Here is a 9,662-nt window from a genome sequence, read left to right as displayed (position 1 = left end):
AGACCCTTTCAGATCCCTTTAACTGTTTTGTCTGTACTCCCTTGAGTGTGCACCCATGACTCACACCAGAGACTCTTCTTGGAGGTCTTTTCTTGGGCTACTGGAGCCATTTTTCCCACACTCAGGTTGCTAGAAGTGCTTGTGAGTTTATATCCTCCATCTGGGGCAATCCATGGCCAAGGTCTGAAGGAGGCAGGAGTGTGACAGCCCTGTTCCTTTGCCTGGAGTCAGGGAAACTCTGAAGCATAACTCACACTCCTGAGTTCCCCCGTACGATCAGGCTGGAGCCATAGGACTTCGCCTGAAAGCGTACATTTGTTTTGCCCATCCCTACTTCCACATCAGCCTTCCTGTGAGCATGTCCGTAATGAGTTGCTTACATTCAGCTCCTCAATTAAGAGTCTGCTTCTGGGGCACCTGACCCAAGGCAATAAGCCACTGAACATCTCCTGCTGAGATGCCACATGATATTGAAGTTCTGATGGTTATAGCTAAAAAAAAACCTGACCAGATTGTACATTCCAATCATTCACTATTTTAACAGCCATAATAATTATACTAGTAACCTCTCATTCATGTGTCCAATACGTGCATTATGTTCGATTCTAATCCTCATAACCAATGTATACATGGGTAGTTTTATCCTTGAAACAGTATTTTTCAAGGCCACAAATTTTTTGATTCTCCTGCCACCAAGAGGTAAAGTGTAGGTCTCCTCCCTTGAATCCCTTTACTTTTACAGAAATCTGCTCAATTTTGATAATGCGTCCCTCAGTGCCCAAGATGTGGCCATTCTAGGATATTCTTTCCCAAGTAAGGACATTCAGTCATATGGGTTGGTTAACCTTAAATTGTGTCTCTAATAGACAGTATACAGTTGGCTCTTATTTTTATATCGTTTGATAATCTCTGCCTTTTGACTGAAGTATTTAGTCCATTTATATTTGATATGATTAATATAGTTTGAGTTGCTGCTATTTTGTTATTTGCTTGTTTCATTTGATTTTTGCTCCTCAGTATCCCCTTTCTCTTGCATTCTTATGGTTTCATAAAATATTTGATTAAATTTAGAATTTAGAATCTCATGTTTTCTAGGCAATTGCTGAGGTCAGTGAGCTTCAAACCCGGGACTGTGAAAACACTTTAATTTCTGTAATAGCATGTTTTCTCTACTATCCATGACGATGTTTATGAAGTCAACATCAGGTTGAATTATAGTCAATTGTCAGGTAAGTAAATTCTTTAGAAGTGACTAATTTGGAGTTTACTGAAACAGGAATTTATGATTCCTCACTGTATAGAGATGTTTCCATATAATCTATGTAAAGGAGAAGTTACACAGCATAAAATAAAAAATTGATTAAACTTTAGAGAAGCCAGCCTGCAGGCAAGAAGAAATTCAGTGAGGACGGGAATTATCACTCACCCCATTGGTACTATATTTTTGGGGCTCATAAGTGCTCCATACAATCAGATGGCACGTCTGTGAAACGTTTGATTTGGGGAAAAACCGACAAAAATGTTTGCTGATATTTCTTTAACCTATTTGTTTTATATAAAATAAACCAAACTTTGTAACCACGTCTCCCTGATCTGCTCTATTATATGGTGGCTGGAGCATTGCAAACCTGTAAGTGTCTAACAAGTATTAATTGATTTATATTTACAGCTTTTGTTTCACTGCACAAAATGTCACAGGCGACAGTTTAATTAATGTAGCTTGGCAATTGAAGACATAGGAAAGAAGACAAGAAAAATAAGAGTAATTAATATTTGTTGGTTCCTGGCTATGTTCCCAGCAAGGTCCAATGGATATCTATGAGATGGGGATAGACACATGGGCCCGCACAGGGAGGTTGAGAATATCAAATGGGAAAGTGCATATGAAAGCTTTTTGAAAACTCTTGAGTGGTGTAAATTCTCTGTCTTCAGTGGGGCCACCCAGAGCAGAGCCTGTCAAATCAATCAGATGTACAGGATAGACTGAGGGGATGAACTAAATGCACTCAGGAGAATCAGAGGGAGGGATGTTGTGTGTCTTCATTTCCTAACTTGCATTTTGAGGGAAAATATCAAAAGCTATTATGCATTCAACAATCTTTGTTTTGTTTTGTTTTGGCTTTGGGGTTTTTTTTTTTTTTTTAGAACGGGGTCTCCCTCTGTCGTTCAGGCTGGAGTGCGGTGGTGCATTCATAGCTCACTGCAGCTTTGAATTCCTGAGCTCAAGCCATCCTCCCACCTTAGCCCCCTGAGTACCAGCCCCAAAAGAGCAATTTACCAGTACCATCATCAAGCAAGCTGCAAATCTGTCCTTTGCCAGAACAAGGAAATACTTAAGATCAACTCAAGAGAGTAATAGCTTCAAGTGTTTACCGAAGGGGTACTCACATCCATTTGTCGCACATTCCAGGACCTCATCGCCCTCTTTGTTATTGTTGTTTGTTTGTTTTTGAGATGGAGTCTCACGTCACACAGGCTGGTGTGCAGTGGTACCATCTCAGCTCACTGCAACCTCTGCCTCAAGTGACTTTTCTGCCTCAGCCTCCTGAGTAGCTGGAATTACAGGCATGTGCCACCCCACCCGGCTAATTTTTGTATTTTTCATAGAGATGGAGTTTCACCATGTTGGCCAGGTTGGTCTTGAACTCCTCACCGCAACTGATCTGCCCACCTTAGCCTCCCAAAGTGCTGGGTAATCACCCTCTTTTATAACATTGCCTAACTTTTAACCCAGTTTATTTTTATAGTCTGAAAACAAGAATCACCCACATGAGATATTTCTTCAGAGCACTGTTGAAGATGCATCAAACTTGGAGATCCTCCAGATCCCTGTTTTCAAGTGGTAAAAATATTTTATATTAGTATACAGACTATCCTTAGATATATTCTGTTGTGTTCTAATGAGTTGGTGATTCCTTTTTGATGATATCTTCAGTTTCTTCTGAGACCTTTCCTGTATAGTCATTTGGTCCTACAGCTTTTAACTTCTTTTTGTACTACAGGGTAAAACCATTTTCTTTTGCACCTATGCAAATAATCTTTTTATATTGTGGGGATGGGGAGCACTCTCGTAATTTGTCATCAGATAATGCTGACAGGTTATTTCTCTTCCTTCTTGAGTTGAAACATTAACTGCCATGACAACATAAATTCCACCACTCCTTGCCTGCAGGTGGGCCACGCAGAAGAATGCCACCGAGGGGTTTTGGAGGTAGATCTCTCAGTTGGCAGGTTGCTGTCGTAGGGGAAGTACAGAAAACTCTCCTCATCTGGGCCCGAACGTCCTTGCAGCCTGAGTTTGCCATGTCCCGCTAGACGCCTGCACGGGAGTCTGGACCAGGGCTGTGAGGAGCCACCATAGAGCACAGTGCTGCGCCTGTGATCCTGGCCAGTGACTGCCATGCCGCTGCCTTGGGGTTAGGGCAGTTTTAAATTTTTTTGTAGAGATGGGGTTCCACTATGTTGCCCACGCTGGTCTCGAACTCCTGGCCTCAATTGATCCTCCCACCTTGACCTCTCAAAGTGAGGAGATTACAGGCCTGAGCCAATGTGCTCAGCTTCAACAACAATCTTTTTTTTTTGAGACAGGTCTTGCTCTGTGGCCCAGGCTGGAGTGCCATGGGTCGATCTGGGTTCACTGGAACCTCTGCCTCCCAGGTTCAAGCAATTATCATGTCTCAGCCTCTGGAGTAGCTGGGACTACAGGTGTATGCCATTGCGCTTGGCTAATTGTTGTATTTTTAGTAGAGATGGGCTTTCACCATGTTGGCCAGATTGGTCTTGAACTCCTGACCTGAGGTGCTCTACCCTCCTTGGCCTCCCAAAGTGCCGGGATTACAGATGTGAGCCACCTGCCCAGCCTCAATAATCATTTTTGAACACACTACATGTCAAACATGGTGCTAGGTGCTGGGGATAAAACCAACATAGGCCTCCCAGCCCTTGTGGAGCTGACATTCTAGTGGATTCTATTACTTCAGGGTCCCCTTCCACACCTCTGGGGGTTTGCTGGTTAAAGTACCTTGTTCTAAGGCACTCACCCCTAGAGTGAGGAGAAGAGAGGGACATGGCTTGGACCCAACATCTGAGAGGCCCAGAGTCCCTGCCTGACCTATGTCATTCTCATGGCTTCCCAGGGAGCCACGGAGGGGCAGGCATTATTCCACTTTACAAACAGAAATGCTGGTCCTATGTCCACCCCACAGTCATCCTCAGCATCCAGGAGCAGAAACATACTAAAAGTAACGTTTCCTTTCTACACAACTTTCTTCAGTCTTCCAGCAACCAGCATTTGAAATAAAGATGAATTTAGATTTAACATAAAGATTGGGTCATCAAAATTCTTCCATGACACTTCAGATCCCCGATGACAAACAGGTGAAGCCACCAATTCCATCTTGTCTTGTGTCTCCTTGTGGGCCCCGTCCAGGGCTGGGGTCAAGCTGGCCCCTTAGAGAGTCAGAGGAGCGCACAGAGAGGGTAATGGAGAGTGACAGTCTGACACATGTGGCTACAGCACTCTGTGTGCCCCCTAAACTTTTTGTTTGGTCTAGAAATCAGCTGACTGATGTATTGATTTTTTTTTTTTTTTTTTTTGAGATAGAGTCTTGCTCTGTTGCCCAAGCCGGAGTACAGTGGTGCGATCACAGCTCACTGTAGCCTTGATCTCCTGGGCTCAAGAGATCCTCCTGCCTCAGCCTCCTGAGTAGCTGGGACTACAGGTGCATGCCATCACATCTGGCTATAATTATTTTTTACTTTTAGTAGAGATGATGTCTCGCTATGTTGCGCAGGCTGGTCTCCAATGCCTGAGTTCAAGCAATCGCCCACTCCAGCCCCGCAAAGTGTTGGGATTATGGTGTGAGCCACCTCACCAGGCCATGATGTATCAATTTTTTAAAGCACCTTTAGGAATTGCAACTGTGCTACTGAAACAAAACATGTAGTGTATACATTGCATGATAATTCTCTGAAACCCAGTATTTCTTATGATCAAAAAGTACAGTTTATGGCATCATTTGGCTGATACTGTTTCTGTGATTCTGATGGCTTGATAGCTAAATCCCTGGACAAATTACCACTTGTGAAGTTTCAAAAAGATAGTGGTAGTTGGCTCCTCAGGTATAGGAAGAACTTGGATGAGCTTTTCCTTCTGAACAAAAAGTTGAGTTTAGATGTTCACTTGCTCTTCAGCATAACCAAGCTAACATGTGGACTCATACGTTGATATTGAAAGCATTACATGAATTATAAGAAGTGGGCAAAATAAGTTGTAGAACCGAGTGCTTTGCCTATAAATATTCATAACACTACTGTGGGGTTTGAGCTTTCAGGTATTTCTGGATTTTTCTAAGGTTTCTCATGACATCCCTGTCATTAATAATGTAAAACAACATCAGTATGGTGACCTTCCCCAGGTCAGGGCTTTGGAGACCAGCGAGATTTACATTCGATGTAAATGTTTGTGCTGCAAACTGTTGGAGACCATACACATGTACACATACACACTCCCATGCACACATGTGCACACACACTCACATTCACCTGCCCCCGTGGCTCAACATTTACCCAGGGGACGCATTTTCTTTATATGAATATTTTAAGGCGGGGGGAATGACCACGTTCTGTAGCCCTGCAGCCTGAAAAGAGACTCCTGCTGAGGGAAGTTGGACCGCCAGGGGCAGGGAGAATCTCTGTGACTGAGCAGCTGCTGGATGAAGTAAGTGTAACCAAAAGAGCAAGTCTCTCTGAGGAGCTCAGCCTGGTGCTTTGCCTCTGTCTCTTTCCGGTGAAAGCTTTGTTCAATGCTGTGAAAACTACACTGCCTTTGAATGAAAAACTGTTTGGGAATGGAGTGAATGGCTAGTCAAAGGCTCCCTATTACCTGAGTGGGTCGGGGTGGTCATGAGGAGTGACTGCGAATCTGCTAGTGGGTTCATGGAGGGAAGAAGATGTTCTGAAATTGAATGACAGTGATGGTTGCATGACTCCATAAATACACTTGAAACCACTGACTTCTACACTTAAAATGGGTAAACTTTATGGCTCGTAAATTGTATCTCAGTAAAGCTATTGGAAAAAAAGCTTTATGTTGATTGCCACAAGTTGCTAGTTTTCATAGCAAGAACACTAGGCAGAGAAGTGCACATGAGCCAAGTAACACGACTTAACCATTTGGGCCTATTTCAATTTTAATAAGAGGCTTCTGATTTCTGAATCTGGATTAAAAAACAAACAAAACCAAAAAAATATGGTTACTGTGCCTAATTTAGAGTTTTTATAAATGATGAAATTTTGTTAACTCAGGGCTTTACACTGTCGTGGGACTCCCAAATCCACAGGCCTTGGGATGATAAGAAATGTTTTAATCATGATCTGAGTGGTTAAGATCAATACTAAGGAAGAGGAGCCCCAGTATAATCCTTGTGGAAATATAACCATGACATATACTGTCCCAGTCTTGGCCCCCTCCTGCCCCATGAACTTCTCTCCCAGCCTTATGATTCCACTCTTCTCTTGCATTTTACTCTGAAAATCTAGGGTGGAAAGTTCTGGAGTATGAGTTGTTCATGTTAACTGCTGTATTAGTCCTTTCTCACACTGCTGATAAAGACATACTTGAGCCTGGGTAATTTATAAAGGAAAGAAGTTTAACTGACTCACAGTTCCACATGGGTGGGGAGACCTCACAATCATGGCAGAAGATGAAGGAGAAGCAAAGTTATGTCTTACATGGAGGCAGGCAAAGAGAGAGCTTGTGTAAGGGAACTCCTCTTTATAAAACCATCAGATCTCGTGAGACTTATTCACTATCACAAGAACAGCATGGGAAAGACCTGCCCCCGTAATTCAATGACCTCCCACCAGGTCCCTTCCATGACACATGGGAATTGTGGGAGCTACAATTCAAGATGAGATTTGGGTGGGGATACAGCCAAAGCATATCAACTGCTTATATCCTACTGACCACATTGTTGAAATTGAAGTTTCTAGTGATCTCTATCACAGGTATCTAACTCCACTGCTTCATGAATTCTTACCAAAACAGACACCTTCGAGGTCTCCACTACAAGATGGACACAGAGAGGTAATGTTTGCTTGTGGGAAAGAGCTGCCCTTCCTTACTTCACTGGCAGTTTCAAGTGTCAGATGAGGAAAACGCAACCCTCAGTCTACTCCTTGGAGGCTCAGCTGTGGATCTGGTTTTTTTTTTTTTTTTTTTTTTTGAGACGGAGTCTCACTCTGTCACCAGACTGGAGTACACTGGTGTGATCTCGGCTACTGCAACCTGTGCCTCCCGAGTTCAAGCAATTTTCCTGCCTCAGCCTCCCCAGTAGCTGGGACTACAGGCACGTGCCACCACATCTGCTAATTTTTGTATTTTTAGTAGAGATGAGGTTTCACCGTGTTGGTCAGGGTGGTCTTGATCTTCCGACCTTGTGATCCACCCACCTTGGCCTCCCAAATTGCTGGGATTATAGGTGTGAGCCACTGTGCCTGGCTGTTGTGGATAATTTTATTAGGTAACTCAAGGTGTACTAGGAGAGAATGTACCTTCATCTACCATGATGCTTACCTCTGAACAGGCAGTGTGCGCCGTTTCTACATCTACCAGGAATTCTTCCAAATTCAAGAATCATGCAAGACCAGGGTGTGGCCACTGTACAAAGCCTGCTTTGGAAAGCCCAGTGACAAGGCTGCTCAAATAAACAACTTCAGGTGTGACAATTCTGGTCTGGAGGCACAAGCGTTCTTTTGGGAAACTCTTTCACCTCGTGCCACATCATAGTTGGGTGAGGTCATTTAAGGAGCCCAGTATGCCCTTGGATGTTTAGGGAAACCTGATGTCACAAAAAAAGTCCTTGCAGAAATCACGTCATTGAGGAAATCAGTTGAGACTGTTAAGTTTGAAGAGTGGAGGCCCTGCTTGACCAGTAGGGAGGGAAGGGGAAGGGACAGTCTTTGGCCTCGGGCTATTTCTCATCAGGAGAAGGGGCAGTCTCTGGTCTCAGGCTGTCTCTCCACAAGGAGAAGGGACAGTGTGTTAATTCCTCAGGACAATTCGCTCTGGGAGAGATGAACAGAAGTGATCGAAAGTTATCACGAGAAAGGTGACTTCTGAAGATGATCATTTGAGTTTTTGTCAAAAGAAGAGGGAAGAGACTCTTATGTGGCAACAGAGAACAATTTGGAGGCAGGAGAAAGAAAAATTTGGCAGAAATAATCATGCCTTTATTTTCATATTGATTAAAGGGTGTGGGGTATTCTTTTAATGCACCTAGGCAAGGAAGATGGGCTGGATCAGTGTTTCTCAGAGTTTAGTGCAAAGGAATCACTGCATCCTGTCAAAGTACAGATTCCGATTCAGAAGGACTGGAGCAGGGCTGATACCCTGCATATCTAAAAAGCCCTCAGGCGATGACCACAGTTTCAATAGTGAGGATCTGGAGATTGGCCTTAATACATGTTGAGCTTTAAAAGAAAACCCAACATGGCCCTTGGTAAGGAACAGTTTCCTAACGCTATTGGACAAGGAGGATTTTTCCCAGTACTTGGCAAGTCAGTTATTAAAATAACAGTAAGGGCTTATGCCTGTAATCCCAGCACTTTGGGAGGCTGAGGCAGGTGGATCACAAGGTCAGAAGTTTGAGAGCAGCCTGGCCAACATGGTGAAACCCTGTCTCTACTAAAAATACAAAAATTACCTGGGTGTGGTGGCACGTGCCTGCAGTCCCAGATACTCAGGAGACTGAGGCAGGAGAATCGCTTGAATCCAGGAGGCAGAGGTTGCAGTGAGCCAAGACTGTGCCTCTGAACTCCAGCCTGGGCAACAGAGTGAAACTCTGTTTTAGATAGATAGATAGATAGATAGATAGATAGATAGATAGATAGATAGATAGATAGATAGATAGATACAGATATAGATATATATGCTTCCTACTGCTACTGTGATAAATTACCACAAACCTAAAGGCTTGACACAACACAAATTCATTATCTTACAGTTCTGGAGGCCTGAAGTCTGAAATGGGGCTCAGTGAGTTCAAATCAAGGTGTGGTCGGGAAGGCTGCGCTCCTTCTGGAGACTGCAGGAAGGACCTTCCCTTTCCAGCCTCTGGAGACTGCCCGCATTCCTCAGCTTCTGGCTGTCATCCTCTATCTTCAAAGCCAGCAGTGGCGGGTGGAATCTTTCTGGGGCTGCCTCCCTCTTTCACTCTCCAATGTGCCTTCTGATAACCCCAGCTGACCTTTGCATCTCACATCGGCTAACAACCTTAATACCTACTTGCCATCCATATAACATAATAGCCACAGGTGCTGGGGATCAGTATGTGAACATCTTTAGGGGGCATTATTATGCATATATAATGTAATATAATAATAATATAATATAATACATCTGCCCTCTTTTAACATAAATGGTAGCAAACCACACACTGTTCTGAATCTTGTTCTTTTGGCTTAATACATAGTATAGGTGGTTCTAGTTAAATACATAAATACTGAGGTTTTTTCCCTTTACATTGAACTCATCAATACTTTTTTTTTGAGACGAGTCTCACTCTGTCACCCAGGCTGGAGTGCAGTAGCGCAATCTCAGCTCACTGCAAGCTGGGCCTCCAGGGTTCACATCATTCTCCTGCCTCAGTCTCCTAAGTAGC

General features: G+C 43.6%; 1 pseudogene; it reads right to left on the bottom strand.

The window, feature by feature from the left end:
* Positions 1-2,851: 2,851 nt before the first annotated feature.
* On the bottom strand, positions 2,852-3,571 carry LOC112427559 (gamma-glutamylcyclotransferase pseudogene; annotated as a pseudogene).
* Between the last annotated feature and the right edge of the window lie 6,091 nt (positions 3,572-9,662).

Source organism: Macaca nemestrina, chromosome 15, assembly GCF_043159975.1.
Source record: "Macaca nemestrina isolate mMacNem1 chromosome 15, mMacNem.hap1, whole genome shotgun sequence".
Taxonomy (NCBI): Eukaryota; Metazoa; Chordata; class Mammalia; order Primates; family Cercopithecidae; genus Macaca; species Macaca nemestrina.
The sequence above is the reverse complement of the archived record's forward strand: the minus strand, read 5'-3'. Positions and strand labels throughout refer to the sequence as shown.